We start from the raw sequence: 26,351 nt of genomic DNA on the forward strand, positions 1-26,351 counted from the left end.
GATATTCAATCCAAGTCAATGGAATACGACGAATGAAGGTCTCGATGTGGGTATGATCTCGCAGGAACCTGATCACAAGGGAAACTTGAGAGTCGAGATCGTCGCTGACGTGTCGTCTGAACTCCACATTCACGAGACCAGTGAAGGAGACATGATAAACATGAAGGTAGAGTAGCAGCATCAGGGGTGTGTGCGGGGAAGGAAGCCTCCAGCACCCTGCTCGTGTCCGACAGTCGGCCACAACTACAATAGCCTTCGTGAGTTTGGTCACCACACATAAAGATGAACAGATAACCTAGAGAAAGTCAAGAGGAGAGCACGGAAGATGGAACACAGGACATAACATGAAATTATGCGAGGAAATTGATAAAAGAGATGGAGAGAAATACTTGTTCCAGTAAGTGTTTTAAAAAGTTGTATGATTGTAGAGAAAGTTCAGATAGATAATTACGAGTGCACACACACACACACACACACACACACACACACACACACACACACACACACACACACACACATACGGAGCCAACCTATCAGAGGACATGGTTGACCTGAGTGGCAGCAACCAACCTCCTGAGCCATCCTGTGACTCAGACCCTGACTCTCCCTCCCTCCCTCCCTTCCTCCCTGCCTGCCACAGAGGTGATCCTTAACTTGCCGATAACACTGTGTTATCTTAACCCGATCCTTCCATCCGTCTGGCCCACGGAGAGACCCCATGTCCCCCCCCCCCCACACACACACACACACACACACACAGGGTCAGCCAAGCATTCTTTGGGAAATGGCGTGAGTCAAGGCGACGGTTGTCGTCAGAGATCCGAGTGTTTGTTACTATCATAAATCGTATTGACTCATCATGAGGGTGGTTGACCTGTAACAGCCTCCCGCTCACCACGGGAAACCTCATGATGAACCGCTTATTTACGAGTGCGTCAGGTCCTGAGCGGGGTGCGTCAGGTCCTGAGCGGGGTGGGGCCAGGTCCTGAGCGGGGTGGGGCCAGGTCCTGAGCGGGGTGGGGCCAGGTCCTGAGCGGGGTGGGGCCAGGTCCTGAGCGGGGTGGGGCCAGGTCCTGAGCGGGGTGGGGCCAGGTCCTGAGCGGGGTGGGGCCAGGTCCTGAGCGTAACACTAACGACCGTTCACGACCACCAGGATGGTTGACAGGCGGGCGGCCCAGTGGATGGGTGTGTGGGTGGAGCTCTCCTTCCTCCGGTGTAACCTGAGCCTCGTGCATAGGGTAACTCCACATACCTCCTCGTCACAGTAACTCCACATCCTCCTCGTCACAGTAACTCCTCATACCTCCTCGTCACAGTAACTCCTCATACCTCCTCGTCACAGTAACTCCTCATACCTCCTCGTCACAGTAACTCCACATCCTCCTCGTCACAGTGTAGGTTATATATTTATTTACCATATTAAGAGTAATAATCACATCGTAAGTTTTTCATGATCAATCAAGTTACCGTCAGTGTTGCAAGTTCTAAGGCAATATCTTGAAAATGATGGAGAAAATGAGCGATTACTATTACTGGTAACACTGTGACTGGCAGCGCTTGTGAACATTAAGGACGGCTGGAGCACAACATGTTGGACCTGTCAGGTGCGGTGACTTCCAATACTGACGCTGTTCTCCTCCGTTCATTAACATGGAACCGATGACCAATCATGTCAGTCTACAATCCTCTCCAAGGATTGGTCGTGGATTGCGATTAGTTGTTGGGACGATTCCCGCGCTCTGGATTCGCACCCATGCGGGCCCGACCCCAGGCAGACCCATGATGACTGTGTGTGTGTGTGTGTGTGTGTGTGTGTGTGTGTGCCGTGGGTGACACAGTAGTCAGGACACCACAGTGCCACAGCAGGAGGTGTGGTAGTGTCCCCGCAACACTCATCCTCGAGGACAACTTCGTCAATATTCCTTGAGTGTAATGATCACCCGCATGACGTCACACTAGGATCATGCGTGGGTGCCTGCGTGCGTGCGTGCGTGCGTGCCTCTGTGTTTGTCTAGGTCTCTTTAGCTCAGCTGTGTGCCTCGTGACAGCCGCACACAGGAAAAATCAAGAAGCGTTACCCGTGCCACTGGTGGCCGGGCGCCCGCCACACTTCCTTCTGCCACGACCTCCCTTCCCTTCTTCAGGAGACGTGGTTCCCTCCTGGGCTTGGAAGCACTTGTGTTTCCTCTGCGTTTCAGATATAATCTTTTTAGTCCAGGTGTGGATGTGACGCTGTTGTAAACCTCACACAACTGGACCTGAGGTAACGTCTTTATTCACGCCATTCCCTACATTAGAAATACAACCTTAACATCGTCTCACCCCCCCCCCCCCCTTCTCTCTTTCTGACCCTTGATGGCGTACCGTTCTTCCTCTCTCCGTCATACAGATATTACCTCGAGTGTCCACTCTCGGGAGGTGGCTGGTTGCACACGCTGGCTGGGGCACTCAGCACCCGCCAGGTCGTCACGTCTCCCAGACCGAGCCATGGGCGATTCCTGGGAGGTGTTCACCTTCTCTTGTGTTTCCAGATTCCTGGCGTCCGTCGTCCTGGAAGACTGACGTAAGATGCGTGCATGAACAGCCGGGCTCAACCGTGCATGATCATACCATCAGAAACACATCCACACTAGACACTCAACACCTTGACGTGGCAGTAACAACCCTGATGTAACACAACTGTATAGACGTAGGTGTTACCGGACTCCGCCCGAACCTCTGGCGCGGCTGTATCATCGCTACTGGACGTAGAGGAGTACTGAGTACTGTCTCCTTGTTGCACCTTCTCTCTCGTGAGGAGTCGTTCATTTTCAACGTTCGTTTATTCTTACAGAAACATGAAACAACACAAGAATATTTCCTGCTTATCAAACTAGCCAATGACGTCATGTTCTGCACAAACCGATAACGTCATAATCTATAGATGTATAGGTCTTGTCTGAACCAGTTATGACGTCAGATGTGTCGTAACGAGCAGTCACCTTTGTCACACATGATGTAAGATAGTGGTAAACCTTCATGGCGTGTTCTGAAGAACTATTATCCATTACAAAATGGTGGGAATAGCTGGCTGTGCGTGTCTCGTACGCCCTTCTTCATGTGTGTGTGTGTGTGTATGTGTGTGTGTGTGTGTGTGTGTGTGTGTGTCACTTTGTTTATTGACTGTATTTCGAGAAGGAATTATTTCAGGAACTTCCGTCCCAGCGGAGGTTTGGCCTTGACACGTCCAACTCTGTCGCATTTTTAGATCCAAAGTTGGGAGGTCAGGAGGAGGGTTAGGGAGCCTGGAGGTCAGGAGGAGGGTTAGGGAGCCTGGAGGTCAGGAGGAGGGTTAGGGAGCCTGAAGGTCAGGAGGAGGGTTAGGGAGCCTGGAGGTCAGGAGGAGGGTTAGGGAGCCTGGAGGTCAGGAGGAGGGTTAGGGAGCCTGGAGGTCAGGAGGAGGGTTAGGGAGCCTGGAGGTCAGGAGGAGGGTTAGGGAGCCTGGAGGTCAGGAGGAGGGTTAGGGAGCCTGGAGGTCAGGAGGAGGGTTAGGGAGCCTGTAGATCCAGCTGTTGACAGAGGAAGGAAAATAGAGCCTTATTATTCATCATTGTCTCCGTGTATGATCGTGTCTCACAACCCACATGATATTGTCTGTGTCAAGTCACAGGTGAAGATCAATAGGACGATCAGGAATGGTGGTGTGGGTGAGCAAATTGCCAGTCTTCAGTCAGCACGTCTGTAGGTGGGGTTCATCCTCGGCTGTGAAGACCACTTCATTCATCAACGTACATGTCGTTTGTTTACGATAATAATCCGTCAATATCTACCACCTTTATATAAAAAAAATTTAATTGTTTATAAGTTCGACCCAGTACAATCACAGGTCAGGTGTAGTTAACAAGAAGTCTAATGAAATAGGGATTGAGGATTGACGTGCGTCAGGAACCCACACGTGCCCCAGCCTCTCCAATAAAGCAGTTTATTCCCGTACCAAGAATCCAGTGAAGGTTTCCAGAATATATAGTACACGTGGTAAGATCTCTCACAATACCTGGCGAAAAGCAGTGCAAAATGTTTTTATCTTACGATACATTACGGACGACGGTGTATACGTTGCTCTGGTCGAGGGTCGTACCTGGACCAGCGGCTCACGTGCTCTCACCTCCCCCGCCGTGTGTCACTGCAACACACAGTTGTCCCGGCAGCAGCAGTGGTCTGCCGGGGTTGAGATATTCAGTTGTAACATAATAAGGTTAGTCGTCCATTCCTGAACACAGGATGAACAGGGTTGGGGGACACGCCTTAGTGAGGTAGCGCCAGGAAGGAGCAGATGATGAAACTCGGCGTTCAAGGAAAAAATCTTCGCTTGGCTCCTTCCTGGGTTCCTGATTTCATCCAGTAATAATAAGGAGGAGAGACTTTGGGTGGGGTTGTCCCTCCCCCGCTCCTGTATTATCACAGGTAGAATGATAATGATGATGATCATTATTGTAATCATCAGATTTGTATCATTCGAGGATATCGACACTGCAGATTACGTTGATGAATAACATTCTCCAGTGTCTACACCAATTGGGTCAATACACTGCTAATCCCGTGTTATCGCGGGGAGGATCAAAGGGCGAGATGCACAGCCATTTTTAACGTGCGGAGCGTCCACGTGGGACTGGCCACTGATAAAATGTTTGTTTGCGTTTTGCGTGGAGCACACGTGGGGTGGGAGCCGGGGACCGCCCTGGCCAGAACCACTCTGTGTTCACTTCTCTGGTGGTTGGTGTAAACTAGGCCCAGTGTTCGTTATACCTGTCTTGTATGGTATACCTGTCTTGTATGGTATACCTGTCTTATGCTGGTGAGTGGGGTCTATATTTTGTGATGCAAGAAACAAATGACGCTGTTCTTACCCACATGTAAAATATTTAACATTACCTCACCAGGGTCGTCACCATCAGGTCCAGGTCCTGACCCTCACCAGGGTCGTCACCATCAGGTCCTGACCCTCACCAGGGTCGTCACCATCAGGTCCAGGTCCTGACCCTCACCAGGGTCGTCACCATCAGGTCCAGGTCCTGACCCTCACCAGGGTCGTCACCATCAGGTCCTGACCCTCACCAGGGTCGTCACCATCAGGTCCAGGTCCTGACCCTCACCAGGGTCGTGTCCAACACACGCCCTTACCTCAAATCGAGACACGTCAGCCGTTAATACTGACGTGGTCTCTTCCCGGCTAATGAGGACTAAGTGCTAATTAAGCTAATTGTCGCATGGCATATATTACACTAACATGACTTTTTTTTTTTATTGAATATTCCGTTAAGATTTTCAGTTTACGTTTGATTACATTTCGTTATAAAACAATGCAACTATTGTACATTTTCCTCCATCAATCTCTCGTACATCGTAAATCTTACTGTAGCAATATATATCTCATATAAGACGAACATTCGTATTGAACACTAGCATGAACAAGCCTTCAGATCTTATCGTTAGTTTAATGATTCTCTGAAAAGTTTTCCTCAGCGAAATGAAGAACACCAAAACAATACGTCTGGTGGTGACATGGCGACGCTTGAGTTCTGAAAGCTTTCGTAGATAGATAGATAGATAGATAATGTATATAATGTACAGAGATAGACGGTTAAGTAGAGGGTGTCGTAAGTTCCCAAACTACTTTTCCAGACAATGAAGCAGCAGTAATACATTATTACTGCAGGTATTCCCTGACATGTGCAACGTAGTCAGTTTATTAAGTTATCCTGCATCAGAAGGGCCTTCAGTATCACATCGTAGACGTTGCTTTTCGTTAAATGTATAAAGAAAAAATGTTCGATAACCGGAACGAAATCATTATTGATCTGATTTATTCCAAGTAAATTGTAGATAGGTAACGGGACTTTCCAACACAGTAATATTATGAGATGATTAATAATCAAAATGATACAATAATTGTAATAAAAGTAAAGAAAGGATAGTAATAGAAAATAATTGACACTAAATTACGTGTCTGCAGAAGACATAAATAATACCTTAGAGCGTTTGTCGTAAATAAACTTTAAAGGAATCTTAGTTAAATTCATATCCAGTTATTTCATAAATAAATTTAACCTGAACCTCCGCGGGGAAAAAAATTATTGTAAGACATATGTTGTGGTTATGATAAGAAGATTAATAACAGTCAGCCATGACTTGTGACCAGGTAATACGTCACAGTGTAATGATCAAATACAGTAGGAGAGTATTTACTGAGGGGGTCACAACTCTCTCTCTCTCTCTCTCTCTCTCTCTCTCTCTCTCTCTCTCTCTCTCTCTCTCTCTCTCTCTCTCCTGACTGTATTGTCCATATTTCAGACAGAACGCGTTTGTTTCACGCGAATGAAGTCCTTGTGTCTGTCCTCGTTTGAAACCTCAGTCTTTCCTATCTGGAGTATTACACTGTCTGCTGCACGGCAGGGGAGAGAGAGAGAGAGAGAGAGAGAGAGAGAGAGAGAGAGAGAGAGAGAGAGAGAGAGAGAGAGAGAAGCACCCCTGTCTGCTGGCCGGCAGGGGGGAGACAGCAGAGGCCGTGAGTGATGGTTCAGTTCAGCAGCAGATCAATATACCGCACCTTGTGAGAGGCGGGACACTTCAGCCAGCCAGGCAGGCAGGTCATGCACGGAGGAGGAAGGTGTCCTGCATCCGTGAGGTCTGCACGCTGGACAATTTACATGAGCATTACTGCCCGTCCCTCCTCCAGGCTACGTGGGTCCTACACCAACCCTTCCTCCAGTTGGCCACGCCACGCGGCGGCCACCACCTACAGGAGAAGCCAGTTCTGCAGCTGGAGGCTCCTGACGTAATGTTTGACCAGGTGCTCCTCCTCCTCCTCGCCAGGACATAATCCCTGGAGAACAGCTCCAGTTTCCGAGAATTTCTGGAAACTGGAACATGGTGAGCGGCGAGCCAGCGCAGCAACCACACCGAGGGTCGTCGTGAAGGCATTTGCTGGGAGGTCTGGCCTGGGCTGCGGGGGGTCATGACGAGAGAGAGAGAGAGAGAGAGAGAGAGAGAGAGAGAGAGAGAGAGAGACTATGGACAAGTGTTGAGGAGAGGAGATGGACGAACTAGGGGGGGAGGGGGGCAAAGGGAGTGGAGGCAGCGGTGTGTGTGTGTGTGTGTGCGTCGTGAGCCAGCTAGCAGAGGGAGAGCAGCAGCCTGGATCAGGTTAAGGACAAAGCTACACAATAAAGCCAACATGAGTCTGTACTGTGGCTGCAGGAGGCCGGCCTCCAGCACCCTGCTGGACCTGCTGGACGGACGATGTGTATTGATTACTGGTGTTGCCAGACCCCCCCCCCCCCGACACACCCCCACCCCAGCACCACGACCCCCACCTTACCCCAGGCCCACTCAACCACCACCTACCACTCAGTATTTTTTGGGAGAGGCAGTCGACTAGGCTGGCATTTACTGAATATATATATATATATATATATATATATATATATATATATATATTATCCCTGGGGATAGGGGAGAAAGAATGCTTCCCACGTATTCCCTGCGTGTCGTAGAAGGTAGCTAAAAGGGGAGGGAGCGGGGGGCTGGAAATCTTCCCCTGTCGTTTTTAATTTTCCAAAAGAAGGAACAGAGAAGGGTGCCAAGTTAGGATTTCCCTCAAAGGCTCAGTCCTCTGTTCTTAACGCTACCTCGCTAACGCGGGACATGGCGAATAGCATGAAGAAAAAAAAATTTTATATATATATATATATATATATATATATATATATATATATATATATATATATATATATATATATATATATAATTTGGTAGAGATTCCATTTTGAAGATGATTTTTTACCGATGGTGCTAAGCAGCATATCCCAAAGCTGTCTGTCCACAAAGCTGAAGCTTTAAGCTTACAGCAAACACTATCAAAGGTGTCAGGTTCTTAACATGCATTAATTAGGCTGTTAAAGAATGGGTCTAATATGTATGTATTCGATGATTATTCATTATTGTGTCCAGATGTCACCACTTAGCTACAAGAACTAATATTTTAATGCTACCAACTCAAATTTTTGTAGATGGGGTTCCTGTCTCTTGAATATAAAGTTATGACTCCTGAATTTATTAATCTATCTATCTATTTACTTTTTATTTATTGTTTATATGTTCGTATTAATCCGTGGTGTATGGATTAGCGTTCCTGACCGTGACGCCTTCACGGGCCGGCCATGGTCGAGCACATAGGCTCGAATCCTGGTTGCGGCAGTCGGTCCACAGTCAACCTAGCTGTTCTTATTCTTATACAGCACATGGACGTACGAGGGTGAATGAAGAACTTACCATTATCATTATGAAATGATTACGTTGATTCTTTGAAAGTTTCATTTCAAATCTTCTGATTATAATTTAAAAGATGGGTTGTTGGCAGGTTAGAGCGAGGAGTGTCACTGAGGGGAGGTTACGGATCTACAACAGTTGTGAAAAGAAAGTTTATAGAATTATTTCACAAAGATTCGCCATCATGGCTTATAGTCCCGTGACTTTATAAGTTTGTAGGCCATCGTCACCTGAATCACAACCTTCTTATACATATGACCAGGTGGTACACTGAACACTTATAACCTCTGTCAGTCGAGCAGTCACTTTTGTTATCGTACATACAATGATAACCCCAGCTGGTGCCCCTCTCCCTCCATGACAAGTCCAGCACCAGCCAGCCGCCCGTCCGGCCCTACATCACCACCTAACACACCTGGAATGTCTGGAATACACGACCTGTTGTGTTCAATATGAAGTAGACAATAACGATGTAAGGAAGAAAATATTCCAGATAATCTGAATCATACGTCAGTGTACACAGACGGGGAAATTATTTTTGAACGGAAACCATAATATACTGCGAGGTATAACGTAAATAATTGTAAGGTCACTTTTAAAGGAAGTTGAAATATATTTTTTTTACCTGTAGATAATAACGTTTTACATATTTATTTTGTGCTAGAAACAAAAACAAAATATAGTCGCAAATAACAATTAGCTTCTAACACTTTACATATTCCATAGAATCTATTACCCAGTCATTTAACCACATTTTCTGTTATCACTAAAACATAACCATATATATATATATATATATATATATATATATATATATATATATATATATATATATATATATATATATATATGGCTAAATTTACGGTAGAAAAATAGTGTTGTCCACCAGAATCCTGGCGTGTCTGTAGCCAGGTGTCAGGTGAGGGATGTGGCTTCCTCCAGCTTGGTGTACACGACGGATTTCCACCATGTGGTGACAACACCAGACGTACGGACGTAGGTCGTCATCAAGCAACGCTTCCAGTATTTTCATGTCTGACGCCGCCGGCCCAGGGCGACCCAACTCCGCACGACGGAGCCGACTCCGCCTGACCTCTGACCTGGCCTAGGAAGGTGTCAGTACTCAGCGTGAGGTCACACTAGGGTAGCCGTTGTGACACCACGAGATAAACAAGTGCTGCGGAGTTCAGTAAAAATTCTAACTTCGCGAATCATGTTTACAAAAATAGTGGCCAAGTTACATCAGGTTGCCAGCCTAATATTCCAGATTTGCTGTTATTCGTAAAGTGAGATTAGTAATAAGAATATAGACGGTAGTGATGCTATAATTATGCATTTATAGATTTGTGTGTGTTGTTGAGGTTAGCAAGTGTCACAGCAGTTGTGTTGAGGGTGTGGTAGACAGTTTCAGTCCGGGAAGACAACTTCAAGGTGTGTATCCAGGGCATCAGTCACGTGCACACGTCCTCAGCTGGTCTGGCCTGGAGTGAGTCTCGTCGTGTGTTGTGCGAGTCTCGGGAGTAGGAGGAGGAGGTGCGCTGGTCAGCGTGGCACACGCTCCTGATGGTCAAGTGTTCGTCTGTAACTAACGTGACGTGTTGTAGGTTGTGGGTCCTACTGCTCTTCCCACGGTAACAGTGTTGTCATAACCGGGTGTTAGTGTTATCATAATGGTCTCATACTAATTTTCCATTTTCTTGTCTTAATTTTTCCTGAACACGTTCAAACACGGCAGACATGTTAAGCCCGTGAGCATATGTGGTGGACACCACGCGGAGGTCATCCCCGAGATCATGTGTTTCTCTGTTGTTAACTGGAAGGTTAAGGAGGCACGTCACCCTAGGACTGAGGTGCGTCTCTCGCCCGCTGTGTGATATCCAGGATGGAGTCATGAAGTTGGATTTAATGGTTGTCCACGACTAAGTGGTCATCAGGCCAGATTCCTTCCTGTCATCTTGTATACGTCCTAACTTGAGGAGGAGGTTGATACTTCACGACACATTACTCCTCACACTCACAATACACAAACTGACACGTACAGGTCAAGTTTTGTCGTGGTTGGTTTGTGATTTATGGTCATCGCTCGCATTAGCATCAAACCGTCGGGGGAGAAAACGAATCATTCCCTGTGTGAGAGTTGTCGACGTAATGACTACGGACAGACAGACAGACAGAGTCAGGAGGAAACATACACTCTACGTGTGTGTGTGTGTGTGTGTGTGTGTCTGTGTGTGTGTCTCATGATATCAGCCACAACAATATACTGGAACTGTGTCATGAGGTGGCGGAGTCTTGGTCACGGGTCATCTTGTGGTCAGTGGCCACAGAACCCAACCTAACCAGGCAAAGAAAATATTGAAGGTTTTAGTTTAGTAGACGACCAGCAACGGATGATAACTGTGACATACAACAGTGTTGCTACAACCCTCAGTGGTCACGTAAGGCCGTGGAAGGAACGCGTTATCCACCTGAAGCTTCCAATATATATTGTAGGAACTTGTAAACTGTATCTACGTCGGGGCTTCCCATGTGGACAAGACACTGGAATGTTCCCTTCCTTCGTCAGGAAAGAAAAGAAGTCTTTGTGGAAATAATACTAAATTACTGATGGGTATGGTTATGATTCACTGATGGGTATGGTTATGATTCACACGTAGTGTTGATAGTATTGTTGCCATGTTGTGTATATGATCACTATACACAGAACTGTGTTCAGTAGCCGTAATCACAATATGTATGATGGTATGAATTAGATTATAATCTTCGGAACATGAGTGACCGATTGAGGTTTGCCTTTTTATACATACATACATACATACATACATACATACATTTAAAGTCACACTGAGGTAATGGGTAGTAGACGATTATTGGCCTTAAAGGGTTTGACCTCCTGAGGAGAGTGATATTTCCAGGTTTCTCTCCAGTTACCAGTAAGCTGGTGGCAGAACACAGTCGTCTTCCCTGATCTTCAAACACGTATATGACTCACCAAGTCAGTTTAGTTCAGTCATTACTGACACAGTACGACTGTTTACGTTGATGATCACTCCCAGTGGGGGTCTTGTGTCTGTAAGGTCTTCAGTCCAGCATGTCGGTCCACGCCATTCCCGTATACTCTCAACGTTGTTTACAACGCCGTTCAACTGTTTACAACGCCGTTCAACTGTTTATAACGCCGTTCAATTTTTTTATTTATTTATTTTATCAGAGAGTTTACGCCACGCTGCAGGAGAGGCTTCATATCTTGTATAGAAAGTACTTTAAATTCTTTGTATCTTTTCCATCATTTCTTTATCCTGATAATAATATTCTCGACCTATCTTACTCGCTGTCATACGAAGAAATGAAAGTAGTATTGTGTGCTCGCTTATGCCATATATATATATATATATATATATATATATATATATATATATATATATATATATATATATATGTATGTATGTATGTATGTATGTATAAAGTGTGTGTGTGTATCTTGTTGAAAGTGATTGGTAGGAGACGATTATATGTTTAACAACACAGTGTACATTATCATGTTGTTGTTGTTGTTGTTGTTGTTGTGTCAAGTAAAGACATTCAGCTTTCCTCATGATAACAGTCTGTCGTCTTAACAGGATGATAAACTGAACAGTTGTCTCGCTCTCACTATATGTATTGTTGCTGCAATTTTCGAATTTCCATATACGTTTTCAGTTGTTCTGATGGTTATAGATATACATTTCTATGATTATATAAATATAAACATTTGAGGTATGTTTCAAGTTATACTAAGGATGAAGAATTTATATTAACACCGTACTTAAAGAAAGTAAGTAACACCGTACTTACAAAATGTAAGTAGTAGTAACACCGCACTTTGAAAAAGTAAGTAGTAGTAACACCGCACTTATAAAATGTAAGTAATCTCGAGAATACCGTCCTGAGCAAACCAACAAGAGTTAACAACCTGTATCGCTGTCTGGATAGTCCGCGAATGTCGATGTGTTACTCCGCAAGTGCTGACAACCAAGATGACCTCACTCTGACATTACCTATGGTGACCCTGGAATAATGATGACCCAGCGGTGCCTCAACCTGTGATGACATGTGAGTACTGATCATGTTTATAATGACCCTGGCTGCAGTGTGGGCCACCTTGATCATGTCGACATTCCGTGAATGTTGGAACTGTTAATATGTACGCTCAAGACAACCGCTGTTCTGCTCATGTGGAGGTCATGACCCACGACCCGAGTTCACTCCAACAATGACCACTCAAGCTCGGCTGATCCTACAGTTCCTTAACAATGGTAGAGATGATTATCTTCAGTTTGGGTTATCCTTGTTAAGGTAAACACCGCACCTGTGTTGATGTGCCGATCTTACACTGAGTGAGGGTTATGCAAACTACAGCGACCTTGCCAAGTTGATGATCCTAACTACCATGACCTTACAGTACTCATGACACCATCGGTGACATCACTGAACGCTGTTGTGACCCCAGGTAGTGTGGCCACAGTGTTGGCAACCTCGTGAGGTGGCCGACGGCGGGAGACCCGAGTCCGAGCGGTGACTGCGGGTGTTGGGGGGGTGGGGGCAACCTGACCCCATCCATACACCACCCACCGTCTGGTATGACACCATAAGACACCGTACGTAGCATTACACTACCATCCAGCCACAAACTCTACTTTAGCAGCCACTTGACCGATCTCTGCCGCAGGTATAAGTGAGCGAGTACTCACTGGTTAAGGTTCTCGCACAAGTATAGCTTTCACCCTCCGCTACTAACCTACTTCCACCTGCCAGGGTTGGCCAGACCCACAGGCCGGACATGATGGAGGAACAGCGATGAATAACTGAGTACACACCACCCACCCACTCCACCAGGAACCTCCAGCAGGTAAAAAATAACATTATCTTACCGCATATGACTCCCCGACACTGCAGCGTCGCTGGTGTTGCCGTGGTGGCGAAGTGTCGCTGATCGATCGGCGTGTCAAGCCGTTTTGTCCAAAACTTTGTGCTAAGGCAGCCCAAACACGGCGACGAGGAGGATCCAAACACCAGGGGGGCCAAACACACACTCTGGCACGACACTGACCAACCCGACTTGCGTCTACCGCCCTCCAGATAAATACTACTATCCAGCTCTCAAGATGAACTGTGCCCAAGTTGCTCCTTATCCGTTCTACAACTGATAACTGACTCCGCCCCTCGTCCTCCAGTTGGCAACACCCATCAGCACGCGAGGCAGGAGGCAGCCCGCTGGTTGGCTGAGACGCTCGTAAATATTCTCTCCAGCTGTGATGACTGTCCGGGGCTCCGCCCAGGGGAGGAGCCGTCTGATACTTCCACCAATCTCCGTTCATTTCGTGCCTCTTCCAAGTGATGAATGACTTTGTTGACTAATGACGTAGCTAATTGATGTTTACTGGCGTTTTAGTGGAAAGACGAGTAATTTCCATGATCTGGCCGCTATATTATCATATAACAGGACTGGAAGTTATAATATCGTTAGTTCCAAACCCGTCAATACTGCCGTAGTGATGGGTTGTGTGTTACGTATGGCAAACCCACACCAGTAGTGTTGCTGTCAGAAGGGCTGACATACCAGCATCTTGTTTAACCCAAGCAGGGCGGATGTGCCCTCCCAGAAAAACCATTGATATGCAACCAGATGAGGGAAATGGGTGCCACATACCTGGCTTGCTGTTGATGTAGGGGAGTGCACACCGTCCCGGGGCCTAGGGTCAGGTCAGGTCAGAGAGAAGGAGGTCAGGACACAAAGGGTGAGGGAAAACGTGAGTCACATGGTAGCCATTGTGGAGGAGGTGGAGGAGGGGAACGGGGGGGGGGGGGGAGGAACTGTAGAGAAATGAACAACTTGAATCATGAAACAAAAATTAATATTACTTGTTATAAAATATAATTACAAAACATTTTACTGCAATGATGAGGTATGAATATTCAATGTTGATTCCATTTTACTGCAATGATGAGGTATGAATATTCAATGTTGATTCCATTTTACTGCAATGATGAGGCATGAATATTCAATGTTGATTCCATTTTACTGCAATGATGAGGCATGAATATTCAATGTTGATTCCATTTTACTGCAATGATGAGGCATGAATATTCAATGTTGATTCCATTTTACTGCAGTGATGAGGTATGAATATTCAATGTTGATTCCATTTTACTGCAATGATGAGGTATGAATGTTCAATGTTGATTCCATTTTACTGCAATGATGAGGCATGAATATTCAATGTTGATTCCATTTTATGACTCATTGAATATTTGATTTACAACACACAAAATAAAGATATATCAGAAACAAGTGAACTCATTTTTATGGAATAAGTAAAGTGTTGATAATGTTTTGGTAAATAATTCCTAATACATATACATTGGTTCTTGTATTTGATATTAGTCTTTAGCCATCTTGGAATAATTTCACTTTTATCAAGTTTTGTTTGTATTTGTGTATTTATCATGTGTTCATCCTGAATCTTGCGTCCTCAGTCAGTGTGTAAGTATAATGAGGCCCACACTCGAGGTAGGTGGATATATTCTTTATATGAAAATCTTATGTAAAATATTTGTTTATGTTCATCTGTATATTTCAGAAGTTTTACTCTGTAAATTCGATCAATCAACACAACCATTATTATTATTATTATTATTATTATTATTATTATTATTATTATTATTAATGTTAGTATTATGATATTATTATTATTATATTATTATTATTATTATTATTATTATTATTATTATCATTATTATTATTTTATTCTTTTTCAAGATTAAGCGGTACATGTAGTGTGTTTGTTACCCGTGCTGCAGGCCTTGACCTGCTGTAGTGTGAGGTCATGACAGGTCAAGTAGTTGGTTTAGACACAACTCATCGTCCAGCACTTGTCTTAATTCATGTCTTGAACATATCATTATATTCATATTTGACTGATGTATATATATATATATATATATATATATATATATATATATATATATATATATATATATGTATGTGTGTGTGTGTGTGTGTGTGTGTGTGTGTGTTTCCCCTTTTGGAAAGTTGAAATACAAGGAGGGGAGGGTTTCCAGCCCCCCGCTCCCGTCCCCTTTAGTCGCCTTCTACGACACGCGGTTAATGCGTGGGAAGTATTCTTTCTCCCTGATCCCCAGGAATATATATCCTTCGTCCGTGCTCGCCTTCATGATGATGTGCGACAGATGGATGCATGACACAGGAGGGAACCTCCCCTGGTTCCCCTCTCTGTTCCATCTTTGAAAAAGTAATACAGGAGGGGAGGATTTCTTGAGTAAAAGTGAAATAATTAATCCCAAGGATAGCATCGTGTGATCACATCGTCAGACAGACACAGGACTGAGTGAGAGCAGTCATCATAAGAAGCGCGTAGCTCAGACTCGGTTGGAAGGCAGTGTTTGTGGTGGTGGGGTCTGGCACCGTGACGTTGGGAGAATTTATTACGTGCACAAGACAGGAAAACGTTTATACATTATGTTGCTCACGACAAAGCTGTGATATCTTTTATGTGATGATACAAATACTTTAAACTTAGTCTAAATCCCTTAGACATTGCTCGTCATCACTTGGATAAACATTTGAAGTTGTTGTTGTAAGGTGATGGTTCTCTCATCAAAAGATTTTCCTCACTGTCTCTTTCATTACCATGTATGTATGGACTTATAAGCCAAACTACCCAGCAAGACCCATAGTGAGTTCAGTGGACTTAAATCACATATAAGTTATCAAAATGGTTAATTTCTTTATCTTGCGCACTGGTTGGTAATATGTCAGACTCTGATATCATAAACATTGTAGATTTAGTTAACAAGTTGGATTCAGTTTTGATTTCAAACTTGTGGGTTGTGTGTGTGTCATCCATGTTCACGAAGGTTCCAGGTGATGACCTGTTAGCATACCTGATGGATGCATGAATATGACTTTATCTTACCATTTATAGATTGCTTGATCATTATGACTGGAAACGTTTAGCATTTACAGAAAATCAACCAACGTTTGTTACTATATTCATCATGACTCAGCATAACATGATGGACTCAAACAAACATCATTCCAGTTGATGTTCCTGAGGGCAATACGTATATGCTGTCCAGAATGTGTTGATGATGAGTTTGAGATACATTGTACTGGATCCAAGGTAAAGTATCTGGGATCTTTCATTGATAATTCACTTCATCTTGCAAGGAAATCATTTTATAAAGTTAACCTCAACTTCTTCACACCAAACATCTTTTAGTTTTGCTGTTTATTGATCATCTTACCTCAGACCTCAACTTTCTTAGAGCATTTGATATAAATGTTGACCAGTAACAATACGAGTGAGAATATTAATCAAAAACTCGCCAGAAATTTTTGCTGGCTGTTTCCAGAATACCATGTAAACATAGTGGTATGTTGTATATATTGGGCCGACTGGTAAGGATCTCTGTGTTAGACTTAAGTTGTATAGATATTGAAGAAGAACAGGACAAGATTCTGATATTTTATGTTAGAAATTACGATCAATGTATTGGTCCTTGACTAAGAAAAATATTGAGTCTTCTCATATTACATACACAAAACATTGTAACATGAATATTGGTGAAGGTCAATATAAACTGGATAGCTTCGTTATGGGCAAAATTTTAAGCAGTTTCCTGTCATGACCACATCATGAATTGTATGACACCACAAACCACAAACATTGGTGTACCAACGGCGTTTTTAGCTCCGCCTCACTTATATATATATATATATATATATATATATATATATATATATATATATATATATATATATACACACACACATACTAAGTTTTCCATCTCGTCCTCGTACCTCCCCTGACGATGTATTAGTCACAAGAAAGTGTTGGCGGCTGGCAGACGTAGCCAACTTCCTGGGTGTTGTAGGAGCCTCAGATGGATAGAAGAGATTCCTAGGGCAGGAAGTATATATATATATATATATATATATATATATATATATATATATATATATATATATATACAGTATGTTATCAAAAACTCGATGCCTGGTAATGTAAAAAGTTCAAAGACCAGACACAAATATTTTTCAGCGTCAGACAAGAGCACAATAGTGCATGATAGCTTGTCTCTCAGTAGATCAGTATAACAATGGCACAAGAGCAGCCGGTAGTTAAGGAAAATATTTGCAACAGAATAACAGTTGTTTATGTACAACTGTTCATCATCTGTTGTGTAGATATAGCTGTTCATCATCTGTTATGTAGTTATAGTTGTTCATCATCTGTTGTGTAGTTATAGCTGTTCATCATCTGTTGTGTAGTTATAGCTGTTCATCATCTGTTGTGTAGTTATAGCTGTTCATCTCCAGTTGTAACAACAAGAACAGTTGGTCAGCAACACTGTATCTTCTGTTGCGCTCACACGGTGTCTTCCTTCGCCAGTCAGGTTCCCAATGAGGAACTCCAGGTATCGTGGAATCTTGTAGGGTGTTCGTGTGGAGGCCCCAGAAGGAGTGTTGGTCCCGCCTGCAGCCAGGGGAAGCGACTGGTCACACAACACGACCATGTCTATCATGCACACATAGTTCCAACACTGGCCGGCCGGCCGACCCACCGTGTCTCTACCTCCTGTTATCACTCCACTTTCCAAGGAACACTCGACTCAATCTCTACTGTAGTGTTAAGTTAGAGCTCGAGGAATGGGTTATCGTGGTCGTGGAATGTGTCAACAAAGATTGAAATGTTATATAACGTTTGTTGAATGTAATGTCGACATGACCAGAAAGTGTGGAGGCGCGCCACCAACGTGGTAAGGATCATATAACATGGTCGGTACGAGGACACAACACGACACTGCTTCATAGGCAGTGCATGGCAGTGTACACCTCCAACCTCCCCTCACACTAGAGTGTGTCAACACCTCCAGCCTCCCTCACGCTAGAGTGTGTCAACACCTCCAGCCTCCCTCACACTAGAGTGTGTCAAGACACGCAAGAACCAAGATAACATCAACTATATGTAGCTATACTGAGTAATGGATGATCCTGGTGTCACACACTCCATTTTCTTTACGCTGACCAAATCATTGGGAAGATCCTGTGTCTGCAGCAGTGGACCTGACCGGAAGTACAATGATTTGTGGACACTTGCTAAAATTCAACAGAAATTTTTGATGAATCGGTAATTAGTCATGTGATATTAATCAATGAACGAATAAGAGTACTTCACTACAGTGGCAAGAAGTTGATGTGTGTGTGTGTGTGTGTGTGTGTGTGTGTGTGTGTGTGTGTGTGTGTGTAATTACCTATATGTTATCATATAATTTTATTGAATGGGATGAGCCTCATCTATAAAACACACTCTAATATCATATAATCTCTTAAATTTAGTTCCTATTCCACACTCCTCCATACAGTCATGTAAACGTCCAGTTTGTACTTGAAACTTCCTATAGTTTTTGCACTTACATTTCTTTTAAGCAACTTATTTCACTCATCAAAAAAATTCCAAATTGATATTTTCTCATTCTATATAATTTGTTAAGGCTTAAACCATGAGTGCGAGTTTTCTTTGCAGTAGATACTGAGTATTTCACTGATGTCCACTTCTTCCTCTCATCCACATATATATACGTCCATCAATTTCCTTCGTGTCTTCGCCCATGACACATTTCTAATGCTCATATTGGTGGTGTGCATGCTCGCTACACAGTCTATATCCATCACATACCACCATTGCCAAAACTGAAATGAATAATCCATCACCAGTCTCAGGTGTCGCTGGAGGGAGCCACACCTGCTCTGTATATAACAGTGATCATGAAGCTTAACACGAGTGTTGGTAGTATTGATCAGTGAGTGTTGGTAGTATTGATCAGTGAGTGTTGGTAGTATTGATCAGTGAGTGTTGGTAGTATTGTTCAGTGAGTGTTGGTAGTATTGATCAGTGAGTGTTGGTAGTATTGTTCAGTGAGTGTTGGTAGTATTGATCAGTGAGTGTTGGTAGCATTGATCAGTAAGTGTTGGTAGTATTGATCAGTAAGTGTTGGTAGCATTGATCAGTAAGTGTTGGTAGTATTGATCAGTAAGTGTTGGTAGCATTGATCAGTAAGTGTTGGTAGTATTGATTAGTGAGTGTTGGTAGTACTGATCAGTAAGTGTTGGTAGTATTGATCAGTGAGTGTTGGTAGCATTGATCAGTAAGTGTTGGTAGTATTGATCAGTAAGTGTTGGTAGCATTGATCAGTAAGTGTTGGTAGTATTGATTAGTGAGTGTTGGTAGTACTGATCAGTAAGTGTTGGTAGTATTGATCAGTGAGTGTTGGTAGCATTGATCAGTAAGTGTTGGTAGCATTGATCAGTAAGTGTTGGTAGCATTGATCAGTAAGTGTTGGTAGTATTGATCAGTAAGTGTTGGTAGCATTGATCAGTAAGTGTTGGTAGTATTGATCAGTAAGTGTTGGTAGTATTGATCATTATTATATTGATCATTATTGAAGAAATAGTTGTGTGTTGTTACCGTGTCGAGCGTCTGTACTGCCTGGTTATCAAAGCTACCAGTGACATCATCCAACCACGTCTTGGCTACGAGGCGTCTCTGGACATATATCATTGAGAGAATATATATATATATATATATATATATATATATATATATATATATATATATATATATATATATATATATATATTTTTTTTTTTTTTTTTTTTTTTTTTTTTTTTTCATACTATTCGCTATTTCCCGCGATAGCGAGGTAGCGTTAAGAACAGAGGACTGTGCCTTTGAGGGAATATCCTCACCTGGCACTCTTCTCTGTTCCTTCTTTTGGAAAATTAAAAAAAAAAAAAAAAAAAAAAAAAAAACAAGAAAGGGGAGGATTTCCAGCCACCCGCTCCCTCCCCTTTTAGTCGCCTTCTACGACACGCAGGGAATACGTGGGAAGTATTCTTTCTCCCCTATCCCCAGGGATAATATACATATATATATATATATATATATATATATATATATATATATATATATATATATATATATATATATAACTGAAGATGTATGCAAATGAGACGCTGGAATTGATCATAGCCGATGATAAGGAAAATGAAATGTGTTATCAGAGCTGCAAGAATGATTCTCATCTGCATATTAAGTGACAGAGAAGTGATCGTTTGCTTGGGGAACAACCCAACCATTGTTATATACTTGATATACTCGACTTGTACAGGTGATAACTAATGCTTTTACTAAGTAGATTTATAAACGATTTCCTGATACTAGATGAATCTAGAAGGCGATCTAGACCAGCAACTGAGTCTTACTGTTGAGTTTATTTACGATGTGACAAGTTTTCGATAGTAAAGATATATTCCTTTATAGATACAATGGATGATACATCAAATATATATTACTAAATGATTAACAGATTGTCCATCAGCCTCTGATGTTAGTATGAGAAATTCAAAGGTAATTAGATGAAGACGATACATAACTAATAACTGTCATTATCCTTAAGTATAAAGACTTTTTCTTTTTAACCTTTGGTTAATGACATGGTATCTGCAGTCACCCTAGTAATGACTGGCCATACACACTAGGGTCATTACTGTCATACACTACGACTAATGACCCGGGCTGTCACACGAGATGCTGACCTCATCTGCATATGATCAGCGCATCGTTAAACTGCATTACGTATTGACGTTGAAAAGGCGTGCACGGGGTACAGTGAACTGGAACAATTTGGTGGTAGTGCATTAGGGTCGACGTGCTGGCACTGGATTGAACCAGGGCATGTGAGGCGGCCAGGGGGAAGCATGGGAAGGTTTATGTGGCCTGGTTGTAAATAGGGAGCTGTGGTCTCGGTGCATCACACGCGTTACCTCGCTGACGCGGGAAACGGCGATCAAGTGGGGGGGGGGGCACACAGTCCGGTGGGTGGTGCTTCTTCCTCATTATCAAACGTTTGAGAATTTCGGAATCGATTTACTAGAATCAGTCTCGCAACATGGTTAGCCAGCATGATAATTATGTACACAGAATGTTCACACCAACACCACTCACACAGAGGATATGTTCATAGTAACACGACCATCTATGCTTCCTTGTAAGAGTTGTTATAGACTGTGTGTGTGTGTGTGTGTGTGTGTGTGTGTGTGTGTGTGTGTGTACCATCATTACTGTAGTTACTCCCCCCTTCACCCGTATACAGGGAGAGGAAACATTGACGTCACACATCTACAGGTACTGACACTACATCGTTCAATAATGTGACTACAGTTCAACACACGAAGTTATCAATGTTGAACTCACAAATGTGTACCGTGAGGTAAGGGAGTAACAACTCAACTAAATATTATCATATGTCTTATCACATCAGAGACAGTATTGGTGGCAGTACAGAACACACACGTCTCATGTGTTGTAATGACCTGAATCAGACAGACGTCAGTGACTCTGAAATACATATCAAGAATATTTGATCAATGAGGCAGCCGACCCAGCTAGTGCCCCGCCAGGCTGAGCGACCGTGCGGCACAGCGAACACCAGGGCCAGCGACCAACTTTGAGCGGTATTGTGGTGGTGTGTTGCCGGCCACAACACCTGTGGAGGAGCCAGACTGGCGGAGGAGAGGGAATGGGAATATTGGCAGAGCGAGACGACAGACGTGTCGTGTGTGTGATGAAGAAACACTTGGTATTCCATCATGATGTCAGCAGTATGAGATCGCCGCAGTGGATGTCGATTTCCACTTCATGTTGATCTTTCACCAGGCTGCAGCGTTACCATCTTCATGCGTAAATCATTGTAAAAACTGTTTACAGTTTACAGGCGAGTTGATGATGGTATTCCTGAGACGTATTGGGCTGTTTGTAAACGAGGCTCTTGGCGTAAATAACAAGATATTTACATCATTTACATTTATCAAAGACGTAAACGTTTATGTTATATAGTGAGAGCAGACGGCGGGGACAGGACCTTGTTAGGAAATACCACGACCTGGCTTCTGGCCGTCGGGAACAAGGTGGCCTGGTGTGACCTGGGGTGCGGCAGGGTGACCTGGTGTGACCTGGGGTGTGGCCGTGGACGTCCCTGGAGAGGTGGAACGTCACGCCCAACAAACAACACCACGAGATCCACATACATGTTCCTCTGCACTGGCTTGGGGCAAGACTGCAGGTGAGGCCACGCTTGGTGAGGATGTGTGTGTCTTGGTGAGCCTGGGACATGTGTGTAGCGGAGACTTGCAGCTGTAGGAGTTCCTGGAGAATGACGGGGACCTGGAGAGGACCAGGAGGCCAGCGAGGGATCCTGGCATGATCATAGACACATACATGTGGTTGTGTCTCCCGCTCACCGTGGCCAGGTAGTGTGGACGAACCTGTTGTGGTCCGCCTGGTGGATCATCACTACTAGTGGAACATACACTTGTGGAGCTCCACTCTCACACTAGGCAACATAGCTTCTCTCTCCTTCACTATGCCCTGCTCTCTCTCTCTCTCTCTCTCTCTCTCTCTCTCTCTCTCTCTCTCTCTCTCTCTCTCTCTCTCTCTCTCTCTCTCCTCCCATTGTGTCCGGGTCACCCTCCCCTATCATTTCTTTATCGTACACTCCCCCTCCCTCTCCGTCTGAGCCACGTGGGGAGGGTTCTAGAGGGGATGGGGTGTTGAGGAGGAGGCGGCCATCTGTTGGTGAGCCACAGTAGCCACGCCCTCTGGTACCATCGTTACCATCCACCACACCCCACCACACCCCACCACACCCCTGCTGTCACACTAACATTTTTTCATGTGTTTTCCTGCTGACTGTTTGTTGTGCTGGGGTAGATGTGGGTGGAGTGGTGTCCTCCGCTTCACTATCTTGCCTCTACCATGTATAAGATCATGACCCCAGGACACCACTACTGTCCTCCAGCAGATAACCTGGTCATGGATCATCAGGTCTCCTGTGGTCTGGACGCCACCTCCCTCCCACAGCATTGATAATCCCTCCTTCCTCCTGCTTCATTCATCCTGTTTCCCTTCAACACCCCTCACTTCATGCCTTCTCCCCTCTACTTCCCTCCTTTTATATCCTTCCACCAGCTTCCCTCCCTCCCTCCTCCATGTGCCTGCTTCTCTTTTATTTTCACCAGAGGGAGGTCCCTCCTGGGCTGTGCTGTGTGTGTGTATGTGAGGAGGCGCTCGCCTGGTGTGTGTGTGTGTGTGTGTGTACCCCAGATGTTATTACCTCCTCCTACAGTAGAGGGAGACAGTTCTACACTCGTGGGGTCTCATCCGCTGAACGTCCTATAACATCAGACACCTTTTCAAACATCTTTATATTACAGGCGGTCGCAGCTTTATCCCCCAGTGTCGTCCGACCATCCACCAGTCTTACACTGAAGCGGTTCTTCTTCACATCCTTTCTGACGAGTCGTGAATACTTTCTTGTAACATCTGTGGCTGAACCTAGTGAGGATCTGTTCACCTCCCAGCTAACTTGGAAACTCGCTGGTTGTAGTCAGGTCGCTCCCATCTCTTCTCTCCTCCATGCTGAGGAGATGTGTACCCTTTGGCCTCCCATTGTAGTTCACATCTCTTAACTCAGATACCGTCTTAGTTGCCCAGCTGTGAACTAAGTTAAATCTGTGTGCTTCTGTAGACGTGTGGAAACCATATCTGAGAAACATATTCCGTGTTGGTCTGATGTGTGTTGCTGATTCTTTACTGTACATCTCCTTACTTAACTATGATTCTGGTATTCTCTCTCTCTCTCTCTCTCTCTCTCTCTCTCTCTCTCTCTCTCTCTCTCTCTCTCTCTCTCTCTCTCTCTCTCTCTCTCCGGCTAATGGTACCCTTACTCTAACTCCTTCTTTGTGGGGATCACAAAACAACTTTCCTAACATTCCCCTGTGTATACTACACGTATGAAAGTATGTTCTCCAGTATAGTGTTCAGTTTAGCGATTCTCTGGCTTGTGTCATTGTGGTATGTGATCGTTTTATGTCATGATTACCCACACACTGTACCGCCTGGTTGTTCACCAGTTGGTACATCTTACCTTCTGACTCCATGTTCCTGGCGGCTCCTGACCGTTAAGTATAGATCTAAATATTGTTGGTACACGATTCCCTCAGTCTGGTGGTAGCGTCCTCTGCTGATGATTATTGCTAGTCTGTTATTTATAGTCGTGATCTTCCATTATGACTGCTACATCACACATGAGAGGCGCACGTCTCACTCCCTCCTGCAACATCATGAGTTTCCATGATTGTAGTCGTGAGATTTTGATTACGTTTATTGTAATTCTTTCGTGGACGAAAAACCATCAAAACCCTTATGTACAGTTCTCCCAGACTGTGTATGTATATGTGTACGTGAGAACATACACGCCTGGTGTGTGTGTGTGTGTGTGTGTGTGTGTGTACGTTAGGTTCACCTCATTAAACCGTCTGTCAGTGAAAGTAAATAAACAAACGTAAGTGTACGTGATCCAGGGAGAGGTTGTCCAGCTGTGAAACCAAACAGTAAATATTGTTAATTACGACTTGTGTATCAGGGGGGATGGGGGGGGGGACCAGTTAACCATCTGAACCATTACATTGCCCCAGTTAGCGAGAACAGACGTTTCTCAAACCCCTCCTGCCGTCTGCTGGGCTCACAACCAAACTTAGGAAGGACTTACTGACAGTCGATAGACCAGACATACATACAGACCACACATACATACATACATACATACATACAGACAGACAGACCATACAGACCATACATACAGACCATCGTCTGGTAGATGTTATAACGTTATACAGGTGTGTGGGGCATCTGACGGGTACTGAGTTTGAATATTAGAATCCTTTATATTAGTCTTATCTGGATAATTTACGGTTCAAGTTTTTATCTATTTAACACACACACACACACACACACGCACACACACACACACACACACACACACACACACACACACACACACACACACAGGTAACCATCCCTGAGGGGCTAATAGAATCATTTGATGATAGTAGTGTCCCAACACTGTTAATGCGACGTTATCTTGTTCATGTGACGTTATGGTTTACGAAACAATATTTCTTTTCCTCGAGATGAACTTGAAATTATTTTCTTAATGCATCAAATATACAGTGGAATGAATGTTAGAATCAAGATGGAGAGAATATCAAGAATCTCACCAGAAAATGTATAGTGGTAAGAATCATTATTCTTGATACGTATAAGGTACAAGGCAGCGCTGCTCTCTGAGTACTGGCAATACTTCAAACGTTTTCGAACTGAAGGAATCATAAACTTTGTCGGTAAACCATCAAGAGAATGGAGGACCCGGAGGTGAGGAGGACACGTTGACCATCTGTAACTGCCTCGCTCAGAGCAGGTTCTCCCCCACTGTGGTAATACGTAGATGACAGACGATGTTCAGGTGTCGTCTTGAGGTGACTGAATCACGTGTTGATCCAGTTATGATCCGTTGTGAAGGTTCCTGTGCATGGCAGAGGTATTGCTGCCGCAGTACCTCACGGTGGGGGACGTGCGTATGACCACACCTGCGTGTTGTATGGACGGAGAGCCTCCTACCCCAGGCTCCTTAAAGAGGGCACTGTGGCCTAGGGCCGGGGTGAGGCTTAGAGCAAGGCAAGCATGTAGGGGCGACGCAGCGGGGTAAGGTCGTACTCGTTGCGACGCGGCCTAAGGCGGTGTCGGGGTCACCTCGTGAGCACGTCTTCACGCCTCTTGTGTGTGTATGTTAGGGGGAGGGGCAGGTGTGGGAGGGATCAGTGTGGGGGGACAGGAGGCATAGAACAAGCAGGAGGCGTGGGCAGAGTGGGAGGGAGGAAAGTGTGGGTGGAACATGTGTAGAGTGGGAGCGGTCCAGCAGATGATCATCCTAGTACCTCACCTCCAGGTGTGGCACTCATACAGGAGAGATGAAGTATTCCTCTCTCTCTCTCTCTCTCTCTCTCTCTCTCTCTCTCTCTCTCTCTCTCTCTCTCTCTCTCTCTCTCTCTCTCTCTCAGGTCAGTCCGGGTCACCAGAGGT

General features: G+C 44.3%; 1 protein-coding gene across 3 annotated transcripts in view; it reads right to left on the reverse strand.

Annotated features, from left to right (window-relative positions):
• Positions 1-26,351, reverse strand: part of LOC139767290 (GATA-binding factor C-like) — a 188,339-nt gene that overhangs the window by 149,774 nt on the left and 12,214 nt on the right. The window contains exon 1 of one of the 3 annotated variants that reach the window (XM_071696491.1): positions 13,218-13,467. The exons of 1 other annotated variant lie outside the window; for it this stretch is intronic. The gene's annotated coding sequence lies outside the window, so the exon portion shown is untranslated. Of the gene's footprint in view, positions 1-13,217; positions 13,468-26,351 lie in introns of those variants that run through there. One more of the 3 variants, XM_071696489.1, reaches the window with a different exon arrangement.

The sequence above is a fragment of the Panulirus ornatus genome, chromosome 59 (genome assembly GCF_036320965.1).
Source record: "Panulirus ornatus isolate Po-2019 chromosome 59, ASM3632096v1, whole genome shotgun sequence".
NCBI classification, from domain to species: Eukaryota; Metazoa; Arthropoda; class Malacostraca; order Decapoda; family Palinuridae; genus Panulirus; species Panulirus ornatus.